This window comes from Peromyscus californicus, unplaced genomic scaffold, assembly GCF_007827085.1.
Source record: "Peromyscus californicus insignis strain IS unplaced genomic scaffold, ASM782708v3 Scaffold_5__1_contigs__length_169319896, whole genome shotgun sequence".
Taxonomy (NCBI): domain Eukaryota; kingdom Metazoa; phylum Chordata; class Mammalia; order Rodentia; family Cricetidae; genus Peromyscus; species Peromyscus californicus.
Genome location: NW_026294573.1, coordinates 135,192,871 through 135,219,287, shown reverse-complemented (window position 1 = coordinate 135,219,287; position 26,417 = coordinate 135,192,871). Strand labels below are relative to the sequence as shown.

Sequence of the window (26,417 nt, the reverse complement as noted above, 5' to 3'; positions counted from 1 at the left end):
TTCTCTTTTAATTGACAAGTTCAAGTTCTGTTTTTAGCCATCATCCTTGTATATACACATATATATATATGACAAATTTACACTTGTCCTTGATAAGTTAAGAATCAAGACCAAACTCTGTCTTCTTCCCACTCTCTTCACTGGTAGGTAACAAGAGCCTCTCCTATTGAAGGATTTTGCAGAATCCCATCCCTTACTAGCCCAAAGTCGCTGCTGGTACCCACACATTTACCCAGTTGCATGTGCCAGTCTTTCTTTCCTTCTCAACTGTAAGGGATCAGGAAATTCAGACCTGGCTATTGAGATGGCTCTGCCCATGTTATACAAGCAACTTGAGATGTAAGGGTAACTGTGACAGAGCCCATTGCCTGCCTGTCTGTTTACCTGTGTCAGTAAGGCCAAATGAGATGAGGCTGTAGAAGGAACAGGATGGACTTCAGGAAACAGGTGAGCAAGTGAACTAATGTAGGGCCAAATGGGCCACCTTAGGAACCACTTGAGCTCTATGACCTTATTCTGTCAATAGTGAGAGGCCTGGGAAGGGTATGGGCCTGGAGTCAAAGGATAGGGCTTCTGCTTAGGAGTACATGGGTGACTGTAGCATCGAGAGTGGATAAAAGGAGGAAAGAGTGTTGAGGACAATCAGGAGATTCCCAAGGGCTGGCAGAGCAGAGAGATGAGGTCCAGCACTCTTTAGGAGTTTAGTCAAGCCAGTTCTGCACAGAGAAGAGCTGATGTGGCTTTCCCTGGCTGTGCTGTTCTGTGTAGCTGAGAACCTTGGGAAATAACTTTTTTCTTATTGATTGTTCCCCTTTCTTCCATTTTAGGTGTATTAAGTTTTAGGGTTCATTTTAGAGAAACAGGAAACATCTCGGGACATCAGGTGACTGGAGTATTTATCATTTTGTGGGAAAAAATGAAAATAAGGTAAAAAGTCACAAATAAAATTATATAGCATCAAGCAAAAAAATCAGAAATTGGAGATCACCAATTCAATTCTCAAGATAGCTCTTCTAAGTGGGATAGCTTTGTTGATTTTCCCAACACCGTATGGTAGCACTTTTTACTTCTGTTGTAATTTGAGAGGAAAGTAGTGGGGATGGTGTCTGTGGGTCGAGTGAGCTCAGAAGCAGCACTGCGGGCTGTGTCAGTGGAAGGGACAGCAACTGGAGCAGGAGTAGAGATGCAGAGTAAGTGAGCTGGTTTGATTGGGATCTTAGCACCTCAGTAAACAGGAAAAATGTAGACTGGCTTAGGGAAAGTTTGGGAGTTTGTTTCTGTTTCTTCACAGGCCACATTAGAAAGCACTGATTTTTGAAGGGAGAGATATAAAAAGCCACTTCATCTCTCCCAAGCCTCAATTTTTGGACATATGTTTTATCAGATACTTAAAATGAGGCAAGATGATTGACCAGAAAAATGTCCTATATACCAGGGACAAAGAATGTATATCTAAACTCAGTATCTGCCTATGTATGTTGCCCACATTTAAATTATGTGTCTGTGTGTCTATACGTGTATGTATGTGTGTATCTGTGTGTATGTCTATATGTATATTGTATGTGCACATGTATTTATTTCTGTATGTCTCTATATGTATGTGTGTATATCTACATATATGTGTGTGTTTGTGTTTGTGTGTATGAGTGTGTGTTTCTCTGTATCTGTGTCTCTGTGTGTGTGTCTGGCTAAATGGGTGTGTGTCCGTACATGTGTGTATGTATGTATGTATGTATCTATAAGTATGTGTATATGCCTGTATATATGTGTGTCTGTATTTCTGTCTGTTTGTGTGTGTGTGTATCTGTATAGGTTTGTATATGTCTATATGTATATGTCTATATGTGTATATGTGTATATGTCTGTGTGTTTGTGTGTATAATTATGTATGTGTGTGCCTGTATGTATGTGTGTATGTTTGTCTATATATATGTGTGTGTATGAGTCTGTCTCTATGTGTGTTTCTATCTGTGTGTGTATATGCGTGCGTGCGTGCGTGTGTGTGTGTGTGTGTGTGTGTGTGTGTGTGTGTGTTTGTATGTATAAATACAAGAAAGGAGAAGAGGGATTGGTTATTTGGGGGAATAAAGCAGGCCAGCTTGAGGAGGGAGGATGGACAGAAAGTGTAGTGGAAGGAGAATAGTAAAGAGCAACGCTATGTCACTACAAAGACCTCATAATGAAACTCATTTTTGCACACTGACTAAATATATATGAATAAATAAGCAAAACAAAAATCCTAGATTATATCTTTATAACAAAATGTATTTAATGAAATGAGTATTATAACTAAAATCTGGAAGGATTCTGTTTATCTCAACTAAACTGTATATACTGTTGCATCAACTATCCTACAGAGACTATGCAGAATTCTGTTTTATTTTGATATTTTGTTTGCTTATTTGTTTCAACATTCTTGCGATATAGCCCAGGCTGGCTGGAATTCATTATGTAGTCCAGGTCAGCCTGGAATAGGCAGCCATTTTCCTGCTTCATTGCTGAGCTTAAACGAAGATTCAAACCTAAATGTAGAGTACGTTTAGCCACCCATGAGAGCCTACACCTGAGTGCTGGATCTCCTTGTGGCATCTCTCCCAATAGGGGACTCATTTCCCTTCATGGAAGTAAAGTCTTGAAAATTGCCTCCTTGTTGTGATAAGCACTTTCCAGTAATAATTATTAATAATCAATAAACATAGAAATAAGCTGTTTTGCATGTTGTGGTGCAGTGCCATTGACAAGAGGCCTGTCTTTGCTGAGACTCAGATTTCCATGTTGCATTCAATGGCTTTGCTTTGGGGAGATGAGTGGAGTGTCAGAGTTATGGGGGTCTGCTGCTCTTGTTCTTTCTGGATCACCAGTGTTGTCTCTCAGCCCTGCCTCACGACTTTCTTCTAACTTTACTCATCCTCTTTTCTGCAGTTCTCTCCTTTCAAGAATTTTAATGTTCACGGAGTTTTTTTTCTTTCCTTCCTTTCAGTTCATTGTCTTCTTTCAACTGAAACCACAATCTGGCCATTGCGCCCAGTGGCATCCTAGCTAAAGAATGTGGCTCACTGTTTGGCTAAATACAGGCACCCTGGCTGAGCTGGTCGATTTCTTTAAAGAATTCTCAGTGGCATCCTTTCAGCCACTTGTCTTTTCTTTTTCACCTTTTCCCTCTTTCTTAATAACAAATTCTATACAAATCTTATTCTGGTAGGATGATTAGTCACACAAGAAAACATTCCCTTGGAAGGCATTTAGGATAACCAAATATGCAGAATTTCCTCTTTAATACTTCAGATACATACTTTATTTCATACAGTGCATCATGGCTCAAGGAACAGTTGATTCCTTTCTATAATTGGAGTCGGTGGGAATTTGCTTGATGTATTAGAACTTGGGGTCCAAAATCAGATAGACCAGGGTCTGCATTTTGCCTTTGTTTTTTAGATGTTGCTCCATGTGTAGTGGAAGTTACCCCACCCAGCTAGAAACTGTTTTCTCATCTGCAGAACAATAATGTCCTGTAGTTGTTGAATGATTAGCTCCTGTGCCTGGCACACTGCACACACTACAGAACTTACCTTCACAACCTTCCAGTGATAAGATGCATAATTTAGGGGTGCTCCCTTTCTCCCACTCCTTCCCTTACTTCCTCTTTCATTTTCTGCCTCTCTCTTTCATCTCTGGAGGAGGGGCCTCCCTCTGTTGCCCTAGCTTGTCTTTAACAACTGTCCTTTTGATTTAAACTCCCTAAATAGCTGTGAGAAAAAGTACTTGCCACAGCACCAGACCAAGAAAACTCTTTTATCTGAATTGCAGAAAAACACATCAAGCAAAATTTAAAATTTCAAGAAGTTTCATGGAGAGTTTTCAGATCTTAGAAATGAGGGGGAAAATAAACAGCAAGAGAGATAAAGACATTCTTTCCAAATAAGATGATATTCAAAATTAAGATCTGTCAATAAATTGATCAAATCCCCTGTCCTGGGGCTTCAGGAATAGTTCACTCTGTGCGATAGTCCCCTCCCAGGGTCCGGGAAGAATCTACAACCAGCTGATGTAATTAATCTTTCAGGATATGAAATGAATCTATGTACACGAAAATCTTTAGTCCATACACTTTATTCTTCTGAGTCAGTTCTCTCTCTACACAGCTTCTATTCTGCTCCCATGCCTGGCTCCTTTCCTGCTTGATATATCCTACATTTATCTGCTGTTCCCTCTAAGTTCTAACTTCATTCTCTCATATTAGTTCTGCCCCATTTAGGTTCTCATCCATCTAGTTCCTTCCCATCTTAGCTCCTCTCCCATCTCCTTTCTCATCTTGTTCTTCCCCATCTGGCTCTTCCTCATCTTCCATCTTGTTCCTCTAGTACTCTCTTTTAGCCCTTCAATCTAGTTCTTCCCATCTAGCCTGTTCATCTCCAGTTCTTACCCATCTAGTTCTTCCGTTCTATTTTTACCTCAGGTTTCCTTATTTTCTTTGTTGTCCCCAAGTCTCCCAGGAATCCAGTTATAAACTCAAGCAATAGCAATCCTCTGGCAGAGCAAGGTCACCAGGCTTTAACTCTTAAGGGGTCATAAAGGCAGGTAAGAGTTTTCCTTAGGCAGTGACCACCAGGCTTTCTTTTACAACCCAAAATGGGAGTGGTAAAAGAGGAGGTCAACTGAATGCTAATGACCAGTTAGTATATCAAAAAGGGGATCTATGTGCTCAGTCTACATTCCTAAAAGTGATTAGGTTAAGAAGTTAGGGGTCTATTAGTAAGGTTGTATAAGAAAGGAGGGCCTCATGCCGGGCAGTGGTGGTGCACGCCTTTAATCCCAGCACTCGGGAGGCAGAGCCAGGCGGATCTCTGTGAGTTCGAAGCCAGCCTGGGCTACCAAGTGAGTCCCAGGAAAGGCGCAAAGCTACACAGAGAAACCCTGTCTTGAAAAACCAAAAAAAAAAAAAAAAAAAAAAAAAAAGAAAGAAAGGAGGGCCTCACCCTAAACTGCACAAGAAATAAAGCTATTCTTCTGACCTAGGAGACAGGTGTTGTTTCATTTGGCCTTGGATGCTTGATAGGTATTTTAGATAAATACACTGTTAGGAGTTCTTGGAAGCATGCATAGCATTACGAGAAAATCATTGTAGGAACCAGCTAATATATATACAAAAGCTAAAATATCACCAAGACTTCTTAAGCCATGGCTTGGCCTTGGGAAAAGTCCTTGACTTTTCCAAGTAGTAGCTTTTGTGATAGAAGCTGAATTCCAGTGCATTTTCCTGCAGCTTGTTAGCACTTCTGTCCTATTAGAAACATTATTTTTCTAAAATAGTATATCAGTATTGACTACTGTTCACATTGCTAAACACAATACTTAAGATGTTTGTTATACAACTTAATAGTACATGGCTATACTTTATAATGAATAACAAATTCATTTAGTTATATATATCATATGTATTTATTTTTTATATATATACACACACTATACTCATGTGTTTATACATAGTTTTTAATGTTTGTGCTGCTGTTAGAGTATAATATTTTTTATTCTTAATATAATATTTTGTTAAATTTATATATTTTTCTTTTCTGTGTATGTCCATGCATTGCATGCATGACTGGTTCCCCAAGAGGCCAGAAGAGAGCACTACATCCCCTCGAACTAGAGTCATAGACAGCTGTGACACAAACCTGTGTCCTCGGCAAGAGCAGCCAGTGTTCTTCACCTCTGAGTCATCCTTTCTAGTCCCTTAATATTTTTGGGTCTTGAGAACTTCATGCAGTGCCTTTTGATCATATTCACTCCTAGTTCCTCTTAGAACCATCCCCCACCTTCCTAGCCCCTCTGAAATTCACAACTTTGTGTCACCCCCCTTTTTTAAAAAATAAATAACCAACAAAGAGCATTCTGTGCTGATCATTTATTTACTCTTGGGTGGAGAACCATCCACTGGTTGACCTACCATGGGTCACATCCATAAAAGTTGTCTCTTCCTTTGCCTCAAAAAAGAAGAGCCTTTCTTTCTTTCCTCCACTTCCACTCCAAAGTATTCAGAGTGCTTACTAAATAGAAGCTTATTTGGCTATGGTGACTGTAACAAATAGAGATAATACCTGAAGGCTCACCCATTGTAAAACAAAACAAAAACCAACCAAAAAAAAAAAATGACCTCAGCTCCAAGTGGCTTTGCACTTTGAGAATGTCACTTATCTCCTATGAAGGACTAGTTAATTCATTTGGTCAAAAACAGTAGTAATTGTAAGGATATGTTAACTTGGATTCATTTACTCACTATTTATTATGTAGATGCAATTTTTCAGCCATTTTACTAGGTGTTATTATGCAGAAAGGTATAAATATGCTTCTGAAAATGGTCAGCCTTCAGCCTTCTCTCCATTTCAGAGGGTGGATTTGGGAATACATGATTGCTGTGTGTAGGGTAGGGGCAGGACAGTTGTCTGAAAATGACTTCTTGAAAGAGCTGTGTTTTATCAACGTGGTAGATCTTGAAATTATTTCATATATAAATGTGTCTCTACATTTTTGCACATATATATCTTACAATATAGATATTATTCATCAATGCAAATAAATATACATATATGTCATATAAATATAAATCTGTAAATATATAAATGAATATTTAGAAGATAAAAATACCTTGTTTATTTACATTTCAGAGCTTCTAGTGGACATAAGATGTACAATATGTAAGCACAAATTTACCTTGTCCAGCCAAGCTTATATCTCTCAGGTAGCTGGGCAAACAAGAGGTAGATAGAGAGGGAGAGACAGATAAAGTAAACAAAGTTAGTCAATTACAGGAAGCAGTGGTACAGCAACTGCAACCAGGAAAACTGTTCTTTAGAAGCAGCCTATCAGACAGAAGTATGAGTTACCGGGAAGTGCTTACGTGTCCTGTCCCATCTCCTGTTCTTTCTACCCCTTCTCTGTCTACTTCTCCCTTTCTAGAGCTCTCTTCCTTCTCTTTCTCCCTCCTAGTTATTACCTTGTTACCTGCCTCTCTCTGTACATGCTTCCTAAGATTTACCTACACAGATGACTTCAAAGGCAGAAGAGGGTCCTTTACCCATCTTAGCCGCTCTAGTTCTCTGCCCTTGCCCTGACAGTGTTACTGCAGGATTATATACTTCCCTGCTTACCCTATTGCTCCTCGCATGGGCTCAGGGCATGTTTAGAGAGGCTTGCTGAGTGTGTTGAATGTGACACTACAATCCATAGCAGCTTTATCATATCAACATAAACTATAACACAGCTATCACAATCACTTGATTTATAGTACAGAATGATACATAAGAAAGTTCTGAACTAGCCATCTATGTTTACTTTACATTATACAATACATTCTGCATTAGCTATTCTTTCAAAAGGACATTTGATATCAGAGTTCTGGTCAGGCTTTTAATTTTTATAGAAGAGTTTTGTTGACCTATAGCCTAGAAGAGTTCTTCTTCTTATTTATTTTATTATTATTATTATTATTGTTATTATTATTTTGTCTTTCAAAGCTTGAACTGGCAGGGGATTTCCAAGCATTAATTAACTGACTCCAGACTTTTTTGGCAAAGTGCCTTGAAAGGGATGGCATGTCCTGAATAACCCTCATGTGTACTTTATGCCAGTGATCATTAAACTTGAAAAATTGTCTCACCTGGTTTCTCAGGGCATTACATGAAGATAACAAGAATAATAAACTGGCCTATTAACACAAAGGCAATATTACTCTACTAGACACATAAAGAAAATGGTGAAAATGCCTTCTAGATCCTAAGGCAAATGAATATTCTAAGATAACTGAAACGTATTTGCTGCTGATAGTTGAGTAAGAGTTCTGAAATGACCAAGGTTTTACTTTTTGCCATCATTTACAAAATAGTTAAATATGCAAAATGAAGAGCGCTTGTATCAGGTTCTTACTCACCATAGCAAAGTACAAACAGTCACAAGCATACCCACTATTAGGTAGGAAAAAATGGTTCATCTTCTCGATACAGATAAATGTAGGAAGGGGTATTATATGATTATAAAATATTTAAGCATCTAGGAGAAACATTAATAAAAGTAGGATTTATATTCAACTCTCTTTGGTTTCCTAGTCAATTCAGGATTTCACAAATGAGGGAATTGCCCAGAAAGACCCATTCCTCTCATGATGTGTGCATTTAAGTCTCTTAGGGATGTTCTGTGTCTCCTGCATACATATTCACATACTCTTCCCCTGCTTACACTTGTGGTCACAATAACACATACAAATGTGCATAGAAAGGAGTACACTCACAGAAATAAATACAGAGAAATGTGCTCACAGAAACACCCAGGACTATATACAAAGAAATACACACAGGTACGCAAACAGAAACATCTGACTCAGTGCACACACAGAGATACCGTGCACAGAGATATTAGCTCAAATAGGTATACAGAAACAGATCCACAGAAATAGCTGCAGAAATGCAAACACACAGCAGCACCTCCCTGAAATGATTATCCTGTGTTCTTAGTCACTGAAAAAAGCAAGACTAATAGTAAATTAAAGCATAAACAGAGACCTGGAGAGATGGTTCCACAACTAAGAGTTCTTTCTAGGGGACCCAAGCCCAGTCCCCAGGACCCACAACAGAGGGCTTACAATGTCTATAATTCCAGCTCCAAAGTATCCAACATCCTCTCCTGGCTTCCAAGGACACCTGCACTCTTGTGCACTCCCCTGATAATTAAAAATATAATAAATGCTAAAAAATAAACAAATAAAATGAACTATTGTGGCACAAAGAGTGATGTTTGAGAAGTAAGAATTGCAGCAAGTTCCCTTCTTGAGCAGTCCTATCCTTGTTTCTGTGTGAATGACTAGAGAGTTTCAGGGAGCCAATGCCAGCAGATATGCATGACACATCCATACCCACCAGACTGCAACTTCCCTTGTTTTTCAGCAGCCTGGCACTCATCCACACTCAGTCCACTTTCTTGAAAATGCTGGCTTTTTTATTTTAATTTTTTATTGAAGAACTGAACTTTTGAGTTCCCTCTCAAAGGCTCAGGTCATTCTTAGGATGAATAAAGTCACCCACGCCCAAGATAATATTCTGTGCAATAGGTTGGAGACCTTCGTACTAGTGAGCACAGGCTTAACCTGGCCTGTGCAGAGACAGTTTGTGTGGTAACTTTAAAATCCTATAAAAATCCTGAAGGATTTGGTGGTTGGTGGTGTAGCTCAGTGGTAAGGCTATTGCTTAATATTCATGATACCTGGATTTCATACTGTGAATTCAATGTGAAAGAAAGAATTGTGTAAATTTTGGAAGTCTGAATATTATGTGCTAAATTGCGACTGAGAAGAATGTTCTCATTCTCCTGCATGTTATTCTCAGTGTCAGTCCGTTAATGAGAATTATAATCACTACCATTGTAATACAGAGTAAATGCACACTGAGCACCTACTGTGTCACAGTCTTGTAACCAGCGATGAGGATCTTTGTTCTGTCAGCTCCATTTTACGTGTTGCAGGTCCTATAATTTTGCCTAGATCACCCTGCTAATAAGAGTTATTTTTCTTCCTACTACTCTAGTTTTTCATTGTTGAATAACTTAGAAGATAAGAAAATTACTCAAGCTTCGAGCATAACCATGTACCTGTATTTCCTGTTACTCAAATCAAGAGTAAGGTAAATATTCAGAGATGATTATTCTTGGGCTACCTCTTATTTTGGAAGGCCTATAGAATGAGTTAAGGTTATTCTTACATAGCCAAAAGAAAATGCTGCTATTCTCATTTCCCAGGTGGGATATGGGTACCCACATCTAACTTAGTTATAAAGCCAATTATACAAACAAGGTCTGCAAATACAAATTAATGACCATAGCTAAGCCTTTTTTTTTTATATAGAAGTATTACAGGGGCCTGAATCACAGCTAAAATGGATTGCCTTTGTGTGTACCCTGTAGGAGGGAGGTAGTGTATGGAATCAAGAGTTGGCTCAACTTCATGATGAGAAACCTGGATACCAATGGGGCTTAGTTTGATTGGATTCTGGAACTTACTGCACTCAGCTGGGTGTAGTCCAGCAACTGGGTGGCACTGGCAGAGGGAGGCCTGATTCTGCAACAATTACTGGTCAATTGCGAGTGATTATAATGGCACCGTGTCTAAAACAATATGGAGAAAAATGCTGGCTAGGAAATATGAAACACTGGTGCTCTACCACAGAAAAGTGGGGTGGGAGTGTCAGAGTTATGAGCGTTATTGAAAATTTAAGTTGTGACTCTTGGTCACTTTTCAAAAAGAAGTATCTATAGTGCATCTGTAATCATGTCGTCCTTCATAGGGAGAGCATGGCACAATGGCTTCTACATAGTCACTTCTAGTGAAGATGTTGGACAGGGAAGAGTAGGGACGATATAAAATACTACATACATCTAATTTCACTTACACTTAAGTACCTAAGTGAGGTGCCCCGTGGATCTATTAATACAGAATGCCAGAGATGGACAGTGTTCAGCACACATTTTTAGGATGCTCATGAATAAATATTCAGTAGACTTGACCAATAGATATTTTTTCTAATATTTGTCCATAATAGAGTTATTACTTTGCCTATGTGCTCTATTGCTTGTGAGTTATATGGCCATAGAAGTTTCTAAGTATCTGTGTAATATAGACACTAAGAAACTATAAAACCAAGCCCAAATGGCTTCATCCCCAGAAAATAAGGTTTTTAAGGTAGGATTTTCTCCTGTGCACTCCCTCCATGGCTTACCCAGAAAACCAGTTGGATGGATCTGGACCAGTACACTCCTTGCAGGGTGTCAATCGGTTGCTACCAGCTCTTGTGATGGTTTCCCCTCCTGTGAAAAATTGTGACATGTTCATTCTTGGCAGTTGCAATCTCAGATGTTAAATCACTTTCCTCAGATTTCCAGAGTTCTGACACATATAATGGACTCAGTAGGGGATTTGCAATATTTCTTTTTCAGTATTTATGAAGCAGTGCACTCCCCATAGCTTCTGGGCCTTTTACAGATCACTGCCATAAATTTCCTATGACTATCACTTCCTATCTCTAAAATATACACCTTTATGAAATGCTATGGGAATGAGGGAGGTATTGTTGACTTTGCCTTTTGTTATTGATTTCTAGTAAGTCTTTAGCCTCACTTGTTAAATATGTAGTAACTAATGGTCATTTAAACACAGAATGAGCTTCATTCCTATGCATTTTTCATTTCTGTAAACTGTGTCCTGTGGTTCTCTCAATCACATAAGCCTTCACACACTAAACCAAAGGTCACACCAATAACTGATTCCTACATGGCAGTACCTAAGCTGCCAGGACAGTCTTGATTTTAGCACTCTTTGCCTGTCTGTGGTAAATTTTCTCATATCTAGTTTTTGTAAAGTCCCTCCTCTCTTGCTGTTTCTGAATCCAGATATCACTGTTGTGGAAATTGGATTAGATAACAAGATAGAACTTGCCCATTAAAATTTAGCCTTATTTGGGGATTTTATGTTTTCAGTTAGAAACACAAATGATTGAAATTGTGTATCTTCTATTTTGAGAAGCATGGGGTTTCTGAGTTTTTGTCTGTACTTTGCAATTTTATGTATTTGACAAGATGCTAGACACATGAGGATGAGTGTCTGAAGGTGGATTAGGGCTCAGTGTAAGGTTTCCTGGCACCAGGAACTCCTGTGTTCCTGTCATTCTCTTTTTCCCTTTTGTTGAAAAGAGATTCCACCCAGTTCCTCCCCTCCCCTCCAGTTCTACCCCCTTTCTGTCTCACATTAGAAAAGAACTGACTTCTAAGAGATACCAACCACACATGACAAAATAAAATATAATAAGGTAAAACAAAACCCATCACATTAAGGTTGAAACAAGGCAACCCAACAGAAGGGAAAGAGTCCCAAGGGCAGGCACAAGAATCAGAGGTCCAAGCATTCTCACATTCAGGAGTCACATAAAAAGGCTAAGCTAAAATATATATATATATATATATATATATATATATATATATATATATATATATATGCAAAGGACCTGGTGCAGACCTCTGCAGACCCTGTGCTTGCTGCTTCATTGGTCTCCCTGAGCTCATGTGATCAGTGCTTAGTTGATTCAGAGGGTGCTGTTCTCCTGGTGTCCTCCATCCCCTCTGGCTCTTACACTCTTTCTGCCTCCTCTTCTACAGGGTTCCCTGAACTCTAAGGGGAGTGATTTGATGTAGACCTTCCAGTTAGACTTTTTCTCTGAGTAATGTCCAACTGTGACTCTGTATTTGTTCCTGTCTGCTGCCTGAGGAAGCTTCTCTGATGATGACTGAATAAGGCACCTTAGGTCAAAGGTTTTCTGGATGGATTAATATTTATGTGTCTTTTTTTTGGTAGCTTCCTGAGTACCTTCCCTCACCAAAGACACTAGAACATAGGAGAGAAGGCTCCATGTAGGCACCAGTTCTATTTCTCCATATTCAATGTGTTGTATGGGTGTTGTCCTCAGCAATGGTGCCCTTCTGTCAGTTTTCAGAGAGTGACCCATTGTCTTAGCAACAGCCGGGGTTGTTTAGGGACTTCCATGTGATCTCCTTGGCCAACAACTCAATTGAATGCAACCCAGTCCCACTCCTGGAAACCTCTTTTGGTGACAAGAGATGGCCAGTTGAGACTTCATATCCTCCATTATTAGGAGACCTCATTAGGATCACCTTCATATATTTTAGGAAGTTTCCACTGCACTAGGTTTCCATATCATCCCCTAGATGCCCCTCAATTCCAGTTGACTCACCCCCCTCCTACTCCCCATCTGATTCTCCTGTTCCCATCTCCATCCACCCCCAGTTCACCCATAACACCTATTTGTGCCTTCCAAGAAGATCTCTATATCCCCCCAAGACCCTTCCTCTATACCTCATCTCTCTGTGTCTACAGATTGTAGCTTGGTTATCATTTACATAATGTCAAATATCCACATGTAAGTGAATACACACCTTATGTACCTTTCTGGGTCTGAGTTCCTGACACTCTTTATAGCCACCCAGAAGCAGTTCAGTGTTGCTTTCCTAATACTGATGAACGTTATGGAGAAATGTAAAGTTTTTAGGATTTTAGACAGAGCTTGGGGCCAGTTTTTCCTTACCTACATTCAACTGTTTTGCTGAGAGCTCTTCATAGTCTTTGTTTTCTTTTTTTGACATTGTCTTTTTTTTTCATTCTTTTTTTCTGAAATAAGAATGGAAAAACATAAAAATGGTAGCTCAGATTCTTGCCCAAGTAACTGGTAGAAGCTGGGAGTTATATTATCCTTGGCCCTGGTTTTTTTTGTTGTTCTTATTGTTTTTGTTGTTGTTGTTTTGTTTTTTATTTTGTTTTAAATTTTGAGGCAAGAGCCCAATAAATTGATCAGGGTGGCCTTGAGTTTGAAACATAGCCAAGGCTGGTCTCAAACTTGTGATCTTTCCTACTTCAGTATTTTGAAGAGTTGAAATTACAAATGTGTAACACCATGCTGAGTTGATAATAGGGAAATTAAACAACAGAAAATGTTATATTTGAATGTTAGACTACTAAAGACAAGAGAAGTAACTATAAACTTAAATTACAAGATAATTATTCTCTACCTGCTTTTCCTTTCTAGAAAATTATGTGTGTGTTGATAGATTAGGAAGGTGTAACAACTATAACAATACACAAAGTTTTGTTTAACTTAAGAATTCAGGATGCCTAATGGTTATAGGGAATATGACATCTTTTGCTTTTATTGAGCAGTTGTGATTACTAGATAACTTTTATTTATTTATTTTCTTTCATTTTTCTTTTATTAAAAATAGTTTTTCTTTTTTATTATCTGAGTGGTCTACACAGCCACCTGGGGCCATGATGAAGTCTGGACCAGAGCTGCAGCTGACGGCCATGTCTGGGTCCATGGCCTTACCACAGACAGGGTCTGTGTTGATATCTGTGGCTTCTGTTACCATCAAATGCTGTGTGGATGCCTGGGGTCTGGTCCACTACCTAGGGCCATACTGGTGTCTAAGGGCCATACTGCCCCTGGATCCATGCTGGTCTGAGTGGCCTGTGCTGCCACCTGGGGCCATGATGACATCCAGGCCTGGGCTGCTGCTGAGGACCATGTCTGGGTCTGTGTGTCCAGGGTCTTCTGTGTAGATGTCTATGGCCTGTGTTGCCACCAAAGGCTACAGGGATGCCCAAGGTGTGAGCCACGATCTGTGGCCATGTTGGTGTACAAGAGCTATGCTGCCATAGGTCCATGCTGATCTGAGTGACCTGTGCTGCCACCCAGGACCATGGTGACATCAAGGCCTGAGCTGCTGCAAAGGGCCATGTCTGGGTCCATGGCCCTATTGTCCATCGCCCCTGTTACCACTGAGGGCTGTGCAGATACCTGGGGTCTGGTCAGCTACTCGAGACCATGTTGGTGTCCGAGGGCCATGCTGACATCGGGGCCATACTGATCTGGGTGGCCTGCACTGCCACCAGGGCCATAGGAACCATGTATGTTGAAATCTGAGGGTCATGCTGAGCCAGAACCGCCCTTTGCTGGTGCTGCCCCTCTCTGGACACTGTAGCAGGAGAGCTGGTCCCACCCCTCACCACAGACATGGGAGAGCTGGCCCAGATGTCATGCGCATCGAAGAGCTGGTTCTATCCCTCACCTGAAGAGGGTAGTCTCAGCAGTCTGGACTGACCAAATCAGGTACCACCCAGGACTTTGAGTTGGCCTACTCCATCTATGACCTGCCAGAATTCGAGAAAAGATTGGTCCTGTGGAACCATACCTCTCTATGACTCAGAGCAACAACAGGATATCCAAGAGGAGTTTCAGTGAGGATCCAGTGTTAATGGTGTACCAGAAGCCAGAGGCCTTGAAGCAGAACAACTCATTGCAATAAACATTTACAAGTAAAGTCGAATGGACAAGAAGGTATACTGTGTGACACACTGCAGCTCCCAAAGCCACTAAGACAAAAGAAGAGGTATTAGAGAGGCAGGAAAGATAAAGGAGTAAAGTGGATTTTTTGTTTGTTGTGTTTTGTTTTTAATTAATACTTTAAAAATTTTTCTTTTGGAAGGATGCTACAGGGGTGAGAAGCTGGCAAATGAGCAGGATTGAGATTCATGATGTGAAATTTCCAAATAATCAATAAAAATGATGTTAAAAATGTTTTTTTTCCCACATAGTATATCCTCATTATGGATTTCCCTGCTTCTACTCCTCCCAATCCCTCCACATCTCCTCTTGCATCTAGATCTACTCCCTTTCTGACTCTCATTAGAAAACAAACAGGCTTCTAAGGGATAATAATAGAATACAGCAAAATGAAATATAACAAGATAAAACAAAAACCATCACATTGGAGTTTGACAAAACAAACAAAAGGAAAAGAGCCCAAGAGAAAGCACAAGAATCAGAGACCCATTTGTCTGTACACTCAGAAACCCAATTAAAAAAAAAAAAAACTAAAGTAAAAGCCATTATATGTACACAAAGGACTTGGTATAGACCCATGCAGGCCCTGTGCATGACTACTCAGTCTCTGTGAGTTCATATGAACTTTGATCATGTTGATTTAGAAAGCCTTGTTTTCTTGGTGTCCTCCACCCCCTCTGGTTCTTAGTGTCTTTCTGCCTCCTCTTCCATGAACACTAAGGGGAGGATTTGATTGATGCATCCATTTAGGGCTGAGTGTACCAAGGTCTCTCACTCTCTACATAATGTCTGGCTGTGGGGCTCTGTATTTGTTCCCATCTACCACAGTAGGAAGCTTCTCTGATGATGGCTGAGCAAGGCACTGATCTATGAGTATAGCAGAATGTCAGTAGGGGTTATGTTATTGCTAATTTTTTTTAAAAGAAAAGTAATACTTGGTTTTACCTTAGTTCCCTGGGATATATAGTCCTAATTCTCCGTCACCCAAACAGTGTCTGATATGGATTCCATATTATAGAGTGGGCCTTAACTCAAATCAGATACTGGTTGGTTACTCCCAGAAACATTGTGCTACCATTGTCCTAGCATATCTTGCAAGCAAGGCACAATTGTAGATGAAAGGTTTTGTGGCTGGCTTGGTATTTACATTTCTCATTCAATAATGTGCAGAGTACCTTATACTAAAGACTCTAGAATGTAGGAATGAAGGTTCTATGTAAGAACCAGCTTGAGGTCTTCAGGTTCAAACACTTGTATAGGTGTTATCTGTAGCAGTGGAGCCTTGCTGTCAGTTTGTGGAGAGTGTTAACAGCCTGGTGGTTTGGAGATTCCCATGGGATACCTTTGGCTAACAACTCAATTAGATGTAACCCAAACACCCAGTACTGGAAGCTTTGTTTGGCAACAACAGATGACCATTGGGACTCTTTCTCCCCCAATATTTGATGATTTCATTTAGATTGCCTTTATATGAGTAAATATTTTAGGAAGCTTCTACTGTATTAAGTTTCTACACTACTGCTCAAATGGACCTTAATTTTAGTTGTCTCACTTCATATTTCCTCCCTCATCCCTCTCTCCCATCACCCTATCCATTTGATAATCCTTTTCAGCCCTTCCATCCATCTATAACTATCTATTATATTTCCCTTTCCTAAAGAGATCTGTCTGCACACCCTAGTCCCGATTCCATACCTAACCTCCATAGTTCTATGGATTAGAGCTTGGTAATCATTGACTTAACAGCTAATTTGCACACTTAAGTGAATCATAGCATATTAGTCTTTCTGGGTCTGGGATACCTCACTCTGGATGATTTTTTTCTAGTTCCAGCCATTGTAGGTAATACAAATTTCATTTTTTTTAACAACTGAGAAATATGCCATTGTATAAGTGTACCATTCTTTCTTTATCCAGTCTTCTGTTGAAAGATATTTAGGTTGTTTTCAATTTCTGACTATTTATAAATAGAGCAACAGTGAACATGGTTGAACAAGTGTCTCTAAGGTAGGATGAAGTATCCTTTTGGTATATGCCCAAGAGTGGTATAGCTTGATCTTGAGGTATATTGATTCCTATCTTCTTGAAAAAGTGACATATGGATTTCCATAGTGGCTGTACAAGTTTGTACTCCAACTAGCAATGGATGAGTGTTCACCTTGCTCCACATCCTCACCAGCATGAGCTATCACTTGTGTTATTGATCTTAGCAATTCTGACAGGTGAAATCTCAAAGTAGGTTTGATATATATTTTTCTGATGGCTAAGGATGTTGAATATTTGTTTCTTAGTCATTTGAATTTCCTCTGTTGAGAATTCTATATTTATATCTATGCCACATTTTTAATTTGGTTGTTTTCTTGATATATAATTTTTTGAATTGTTTATATATTTGGGTATTAGCCCCCTATCAGATATGTAGTTGGCAAAATCTTTTCACATTCTGTAGACTGACTCTTTGTCAGAATGAGAGTGTGCATTGTTGCTCAGAAGCTTTTTAGTTTCATGGTGTCCCCTTTATTAATTGTTGATCTTAGTGCCTATGCTAATGGAGTTCTGTTCAGAAAGTCTTTTCCTGTGTCAATGCATTCAAGGCTATTCCCCACTTTCTCACCTATCAGGTTCAGTGTATCCGGTTTTATGTTGATTTCTTTGATCCATCTGGAGTTGAGTTTTGTGCAGAGTGATAAGTAAGGATCTATTTGCATTCTTCAACATGCAGCTGTCCAGTTTGACCAATACCATTTGTTGAAGATGCTGTCTTTTTTCCAGTGTGTACTTCTGGCTTCTTTACCAAACATCTGGTATCCATATGTGTATGGATTATGGATTTATGTTTAGCTCTTCAATTCAATACCTTTGATGAATCTCTTTTGTTTTTAATTTTACAGCTTTGTAGTACAACTTGAAATTGGAGATGGTGATACCTCCTCCAGTTCTTTTGTTATTCAGGATTGCTTTAGCTATCCTATTTTGTTGTTGTTGTTGTTGTTTGTTGTTTGTTTTTTTGTTTCCACATGAATCTGATAATTTTTCTTTCAAGATCTGTGAAGAATTGTATTGGAATTTTGATGTGGAGTATACTGACTTCATAGGTTACTTTTGAGAGGGTGGCCATTTTTTCTATATTAACCTTACCAATCCATGAGCATGGGAGACCTTTCCATTCTCTGATATCTTCTTCAAGTTTTTCTTCCACGACTTGAAGTTTTCATAATACCAGTCTTTCACATGCTTGGTTAGAGTTATCCCATGATATTTTACATTATTTGAGGCTATCATGAAAGGTGTTGTTTTCCTGATGTTTTCTTGGTCTTTGTCATTTATATATGGGGGGATACTGATTTTTGGAGTTAATTCTGTATTCAGCTAGTTCTCTGAAAGTGTTTATCAGCTGTAGGAGTTTCTCAGTGTAATTTTTACTGTCACTTACATATACTATCGTATCATCTGCAGTTAAAGACACTTTTACTTCTTCCTTTTCAATTTGTATCACCTTGATCTCTTTTAGTTGTCTTATTGCTTTAGCTAAGATTTTGAGTCTACATTGAATAGATGCATTTTTTCCTGATTTTAATGGAATGGTGTTGAGTGCTTCTCCAATTAGTTGATGTTATGGACTTGTTTTAAACTACCTTTATTATGTCGACGTATGTCCCTTATATCCCTAATCTCTCCCATACTTTTATCATGAAGGGATGTTGAATTTTTGTGAAAGGGCTTTTCTGCATATAATGAAATGATTATGTATTTTTCATCTTCCAGTCTGTTTTTATGATTTATTATATTTATTGATTTACATTTGTTGAAACATCCCTGTATCTCTGGAATGAAGACTATTTTGATCATAGTGGATGATCTTTTTGATGTGTTTGTTGATTCAGTTCACATGTATTTTATCAAGAATTCTTGCATCTGTGTTCATAGGGGAAGTTAATCCATAATTCTTATTCTTTGTTGTGTCTTTATGTGGTTTGGGTATAGGGTAACTGTGGACTCAGAAAATGAGTGGGCAGTGTTTTCTCTGTTTCTATTTTGTGGAATAATTTGCGGAGTATTGACATTAACTCTTCTTTGAATGTCTGATAGAATTCTGTGCTAAAATTATCTGGCCCTGGTTTTGTTGTTTGGTTGGTTTTTGTTTGTTTGGAAAATTTTAATGTCTGCTTCTATTTTAATAGGGTTTATAGGTTTGTTTAAATTGCTTATCTAATTTTGACTTAACTTTAGTAAGGGGTATATTACAAGAAAATTATCCATTTCTTTTAGATTTTTCCAGTTTGGTGCAGTACAGGTTTTTAAAGTTTGTCCTATAATTTTCTCAATGTCTGTTGGTATGTCCTTCTGCTCATTTCTAATTTCATTAATGTAGATATCTCTATCCACATTTTTGCTGATTTTGACAAGGTGTTTATTAATCTTACTGATTTTCTTAAAGGATCAACTCTTTGTTTCATCTATTCTTCATATTGTTTGTTTCTATTTTATTGATTTTAGGCCTGAGTTTGATTATTTCTTTCCATTTACATCTTTTGGGTGTGATTTCTTCTTTTTGCTCCAGGGTCTTCAGTTGTCCTCTTGAGTTGCTAGTATGAGATCTCTCCATGTTTTATGCTTGCATGTAGTGCCATGAATCTGCCCTTTAGAACCTCCTTCATTGTGTCCCAAGTTTGTGTATGTTGTGTATTCATTTTACTCAATTATAAAAAGTCTTTAATTTCTCTCTTAATTTCTGTCCTGACCCATTTTTCCATTCAGTAGTGAGTTGTTCAGTTTCCATGATTTGTAAGTTTTCTGTTGTTTGTGTTGTTGTTGATATCCAGCTTTAATCTATGGTGATCAGATAGGATACAGGGTGTTATATCCATTTTCTTGTATCTATTGAAACTTTGGCTGTATCTGAGTATGTGGTCAATTTTGGAGAAAGTTTCATGAGGTGCTGAGAAGAAGGAATATTCTTTTGTATTTGGTGAAATGTTTTGTAAACACTTGTTAAGTCCATTTTGTTTATAACATCTGTTGGCTCCAGCATTTCTCCATTTAGTTTTTGTCTGGATGACCTGTCTATTTGTGAGAGTGGGGTATTGAAGACACCCACTATCATGGTGTGAGGATCATTTTGTGATTTAATCTATCATAGTGTTTCTTTTACAAACTTGGATGTCCTTGTGTTTGGTATATGGATCGTAAGAATTGTAATGTCCTCTGGGTCAATTTTTTCCTTTGATGAGTATATAGTGTCCTTCTCTATCTCTTCTGACTAGTTTTGGTTTGGTCTATTTTGTCAGATATTAAAATGGCTCCACCAGCTTGCTTCTTAGGTTCATTTGCTTGTAACATTTTCTTCCACCCTTTTACCCTGAGATGATATCTATTCTTGATGTTAAGGTGTGTTACCTGGATGCAGAAGGAAGGATGGATCTTTTTTCACATCCATTCTGTTAGTCTGGGTCTTTTTATTGAGGAATTGAGACAATTGATGTTGAGAAATATCAATGAGCAGTGTTCGTTGATTCCTGTTATTTTGTTGCTGTTTTGTGTGTGTGTGTGTGTGTGTGTGTGTGTGTGTGTGTGTGTGTGTGTGTGTGTGTGTCTCCTCCCCTTTGATTTGCTGGGCTGTGATTATTTATTCTCTGTGTTTTCTTGTCTGTAGGTAAGCTCTTTCAGTTGGTGTTTTCCTTCTATTTCCTTCTGTAATGCTGTATTTGTAGATAGATATTGCTTAAATTTGATTTTATTATGGAATGTCTCATTATCTCCACATGTTGTGATGGAAAGTTTTGCTGGGTATAGTAGTCTGGGTTGGCATCTGTGGACTCTTAGAGTCTGCAGCACATTTGTCCAGGCCCTTTTGGCTTTTAGAGTCACTATTGAGAAATCAGTTGTTATTCTCTAGGTTTGCCTTCTTTTCCCTTGTAACTTTTAATATTCTTTGTACTAACCATGTAGTATTTTGATTACTATGTGTCAAGAGTAATTCCTTTTCTAGTACAGACTATTTTTTGTTCTGTATGCTTCTTGTACTTTGATATGCATCTTCTTCTTTGGTTGGGGGAATTTTCTTCTGATACTTTTGAAAATATTATCTATGCCTTTGACCCGGGTTTCTTCTCCTTCCTCTATTCCTATTATTCTTAGATTTGGTCTTTTCATAGTGTCCCGAATTCCTGGATGTTTTATGCCAGGAACTTTTTTAGATTTAACATTTTGTTTTACCACGATTCCATTTCTTCTACTGTGTCTTCAATGCCTGTGATTCTTCCATTTCTTGTATTCTGCTGGTGAAGCTTGCTTCTGGCTCCTATTTGAGTTCCCAAACTTTTCATTTCCATATTTCCCTCAGTTTGGGTTTTCTTTATTGGTTCTATTTCTACTTTCAGGTCTGGAAATGTTTTTTTCATTTCCTTCCAATGTTTGTGCTTTCATAGATTTCTTTAAGGACCCCTATCATATACGTGAAGGCTATTTTAAGGTCTTTTTCTTGTGCTTTAGCTATGTAGGAATAATCAGGGCCTGCTATTTTGAGGTTGCTGGGTTCTAGTGGAGACATATTGTCCTGGCTATTATGGATTGTGTTTTTACACTACTGTCCAGGAATCTGGGGTTGGGGAGATTGTGATTCTAGGTGCTGGTATCTGGTTTTGTCTTTATTGCGTGGATCATTTGTTGCTTTGTTACTGAGTGTGGTAGGTGGGTGTTGCCTGGTAGGGAATTCTTCTGGGATTCTGATCTTTATGGTCACTAGGGGTTCCAGATAAAATGTGTTTCTGGGTATTGGGAGCTGACACTTAGAAATGGAGATGTCCTGGGAGGGGTGGGGGCTGTGGAGATCCACAGAGGGGAGGAAAGTAGGGTGTTTCACAAACATTTGCTTAGTCTTCTGTGAATGGGAGCAGCGAGTGAAGAGAGGACATAGCAGAAGGTGAGGATGACACTAGGGGACTGGACCTGGAGGAATGGAGAGAGAGGTGAGGATCTGAACTCAGTAGATTGCTGGATCAGAGTTCCAAAAAATTCATGGGAAAAGAATAGGTGTCATGTGCTGGACTTTGACCTTTTCTTGGAGAAGTAGATGAGGTCAGATTTAGAGAATGGGGTCTCCCAGCTTGAGAATTGGGCATTACAGTTTAAATATCAGAGTGTACTTTTCATCTTAATTTCTTTAACATAAATCAAGATTGTTCAGTAGAACCAAGGGACAGACTGAAAAGAAGGCATGAATAAGGTGACTGACTTGTATATCCTCAGGTGATCTAAAGTATGGACTGAATACAAAATACTAACTGTAACTAAAATATACATAAGAATTTCTAAACAAAATAGGTATGGTCTTTATGAAGAATCATCTAAAACATTAATAATGTCCACTATATAACACTTAAAAGAATATCACATTCATGGGAAGGGTCTATATTATAAAACTGTCAAATCTGTACAATTTGTTAAAAGTTTCAAAAATTATAGTTTTTTTAATATTGGGGAAATGAGGGTCTGGGCACAGTGTTCTCATGCTCTGTTCAAGGGAGTCCACACTAGCACAGGCCCAGCATGGTATTTTGGCAGTTATTATCAATTTAAAAACATATTCATATTCTGTTGCCTGAAATTCTTCTATTTACTGTCAATAACTGTGTTATAAACAAAATGAAGTTCCTTTAATACTGTCAGACATTCTTGGATTCCATCATGAAGAGAATGACTTGGAATGTTTGAATGAATGTCTGTTGACACTATGAGGGTTTTTTGGTTGTTTGGTTAGTTGGTTTTGGGGTTCTCAAGACACGGTTTCTCTTTGTAGCCTTGGCTGCCATGGAACTCAAACTGTAGACTAGGCTGGCCTTGAACTTACAGAGATCCGCCTGCCTCTGCCTCCTGAGTACTGGAATTAAAGGCATGCGCCACCACTGCCCAGCTAAGAGATTGTGATTGGATGCATAAAGTTGACCTAGGCTAAGAGTACAGCTCAGGGTAGAGCTTTTGCCTAGCTTGTATGAAATCAACAGCACAACAGATAATAAATAAAAAGAAAATTAAAAAAATAAGTTGGCTCATGCATCTAATATTATAGTTAGATGTATGCATCAACATTTCACTTGAACAATTAAGTTGTGAAACACACATAACAAGATACCATTCAACTAAACTACCACATGTTTAATAAGTTTAGCTATGTTTATATAAATGAACATAGAAAATTTCTAAAGAAAACTTGCCAGACATTTTATAATGGTTTTATGTTTCAAGCTGTAGTATCATCTGTAATCCTTTTTGTAAGTGTGTATGTGATGTGCATATTCACATGTGTGCAGGTGTACATGTGTGTGTGTGTGTGTGTGTGTGTGTGTGTGTGTAGCACGAATCTTAACAGGTTTTATTAAGAAAAACAAACCTGAGCCAGGTATTGGAGTTAAAGCTGGAAGATCAGAGAAGCAGAACAAGCCACAGCCATCTCACCTCACCAGTTCCTCAGCTGATCCTGTTTCCTTAGACTGGAAGCCTCTGAGTCCTCACGCGAATGGATCTCAGCTGAACTGCTGCTCAAAAGTCTAAAAGCTTAACCAGCTCTAGTTCCTGGTTTTCATGCCTTATATACCTTTCTGCTTTCTGCCATTACTTCCTGGGATTAAAGACATGAGTCACCATGCCTGGCTGTTTCCAGTGTGGCTTTGAACTCACAGAGATCCAGACAGATCTCTGCCTTTGGAATGCTAGGATTAAAGGTGTGTGTACCACCATTTTCTGGCCTCTATGTCTAGTGGTTGTTCTGTTCTCTGACCCCAGATAAGTTTATCAGGGTGTGCAATATTTGGGGGAACACAATATCACTCTGTGTGTGTGTGTGTGTGTGTGTGTGTGTGCAGGTGTACCTATGTGCACAGGTGTACTTGTGTGCATATATATAGATATCTATATCTATATCTATATCTATATCTATATATATGTGCATGTAGAGGGTAGAAGTTGATGCTAGCTGTTTTCCTCAGTTTTGCTCTGTGCCCAATTTAAAGTGCATCATCTTTACAGTGAAGGCTTTTACTAAATCACCTGTCTATTTAATACATCACAATAGAGGATCACCATGTGATATAGCAAGTCTTTTTAAATTCCTTTATCAAACGGAGTCTGGGTTTTATTTAACTTATGCATAAAAGTAGAAATTGCATAATTAAATCTAATACTGTTTTGTCTGTTCAGTTTATTTTACCTCTATATGGACAACCAGAGCTCATATAGGGGTAAGAAAATGGCTCTCTTATAAATTCAGCATCCTCGTGGGGATTTTAGTACTAGAAAGAGTGATTTTTCAGACAGGATAAAAAAGCAAGGACTATTGACTTTGAATCAGATACAGACAAGCAGCATTATACAAATTGAGCAGGTTGTATTTTTATATTCAGGGATCTGTATTTTTAAAATGAATTAAAAACCAAGTAAAAATTTTGGGGACATGAGATTGTAAAGTAGTTCATTCTAGAATCTGCTTGAAACTTTGCCAGTGATGCAGCAAGAATCCCTTCACAACTAACAACTGCTTGACACCTTTTTCCCTTCCCAGCTGCAAGCCTGCAGTTTTCCAGGAGAAAATACATCTGTTAAAGCCCTTGTCTAGCCCTAGAGGCTTCTGGTTCCACCTTATAAGATAGATTCATCCAGGAAATCTCCAGAACCACTTCATGTTTCTTTCTTATGAGACAAGGGGAAGTTTCATAGCAACCTTTTGAGATGTAACCTGAAAGTTATCAAAAAGTATGCTAAGACATACCATGGTAGTTTGAATGTAATTGGCCCCCATAATCTCACAGCAAGTGGCACTATTAGGAGATATAGCTTTGTTGGAGTGCGTATGGTCGTGTTGGAGGAAGTGTGTCTCTGTGAGGGTAGGCTTTGAGGTTGCCTATTCTCAGGATACCACTGATATGTTCAGTCAACTGGGATAACAGGTCTACGTTAGTATGTCTTGATCTTCGGCCTCTCAAACACTGGGATAACAGGCCTATGATATCATGTCTTGCAAGACACCATTTTTGAGGCTTCATTAAAGCATTTAGCATAATACTTAGAAATTAGCATAGCTGTTGTCAACATAGAGTAACTAGGTAAAACAGATATTTTTAAAAGAATGACCCATCCTTGTACAGGGATCTCTGTATCTGACACAACATTCTCTTGTCTGTTGCCAGTAGGCAAGCCTTGTGGAGAGGTCAGGACCAGCCAGCTTAGGGAACAGAGTGATTTTTATTAAAGATGTTTTGTATGTGCTTAAGCAAGAGAATTGATAGAAAAAGAGATGTTCAGAGGAAAGAAAAACACACCAAGAGTATGAGATGCTGAGGATCAAGTTTGGTCAGTTGGTCTCTGGAAGGCTATAACCCAGTGCCCATAAAGATGGTACTGTTTTGAGGTTCATACTTTACCTCTTACTGATCATCCCCCCCCCCCCCACAGGCTGTGAGGCTTGTGATGGTGGTATGTTGTGTGTGTGTGTGGGGTCCCTGACACCAATGTAGGTTACTTTCTATTTTTGAAATAAATCATTGACTATATTTGATGTTTCCCTTTGAAGGAGTCACAGTATGAGAACAATGGATCCAATTTATTTTTCCAAAGTGTTATATATATATAATCAACTAATTATGTCCTTGAGGCAATAGAGAAAGATAGGGAAACCTATGCAGACTAGAGAGAGTAAAGGAGCCTCTCCCTTTGGGGTCTTTCTGTGAACCCTGACCAGAGGCAGTAAGGAAATAAAGAAAGGACAGATACGAAAACCATTTTGTGTGACTTAGAATAATGTAATGCTTGCAAGGTAAGGAGCCAGCCTTGAGGCAGCTCCCATCTGCACTAACCCAAAGTGGCTCCAACATGATAATAAATTAACCGTTAGCTGTGCACAGCTGAGCAAAGCTAGCAGAGCTAACGCCCCCTAGAACGATTAAAAAACAAACCAACAAACAAAACCCTTTAACTTTGGAGGGGGCCCAAGATCACACTGCTTTGCTGTCACAAGACACAGCATCTCAAGCCTTTTTGAGGATCCCCACCAGCAAAGGGACTCTGAGACTGGCCACAGTGTGACTTTGGCTCCTGTGACTGTATGTTACTAAGTTCACACATTCTCCGCACTGGCCTGTGTTCTCAAGGACCTTCTGGAACTCCCAACAGTGCCATCCTTCCTGGCCTGTCACAGCTGAAAGACCCCCCACCCCCCAGCAGATGCAGGTTCAGCTTACTTTAGAAGCACCCTCACTAGAAAAGATTCTGTAGCAGAAAGAAGCCTGCAGCATTTCCTGCCCAGCCATCTCCCCACCCCTACCCTTCCTCCCACTCTGATCAGGTGGTCCATAGAGGTGTCTCAAGCTACATAGAGCTTCTCTCAAGGCCTGGATACCAACTACTTCTGAAGTTACAGTGTCTTCTGCCCCTGAAGGCTGCAATGGACAGTGCTGCCCACTGATAGGATGTTCATGGTTG

The 26,417-nt window shown here is 39.0% G+C and overlaps 1 protein-coding gene across 5 annotated transcripts in view; it reads left to right on the top strand.

The window, feature by feature from the left end:
• The window catches only part of St18 (ST18 C2H2C-type zinc finger transcription factor), a 319,839-nt gene that overhangs the window by 87,706 nt on the left and 205,716 nt on the right, over nt 1-26,417 (top strand). Inside the window, exon 3 of one of the 5 annotated variants that reach the window (XM_052718276.1) lies at nt 9,570-9,665. The exons of the other annotated variants lie outside the window; for them this stretch is intronic. The gene's annotated coding sequence lies outside the window, so the exon portion shown is untranslated. The remainder of the gene's footprint in view (nt 1-9,569; nt 9,666-26,417) is intronic. 5 annotated transcript variants of the gene reach the window in all.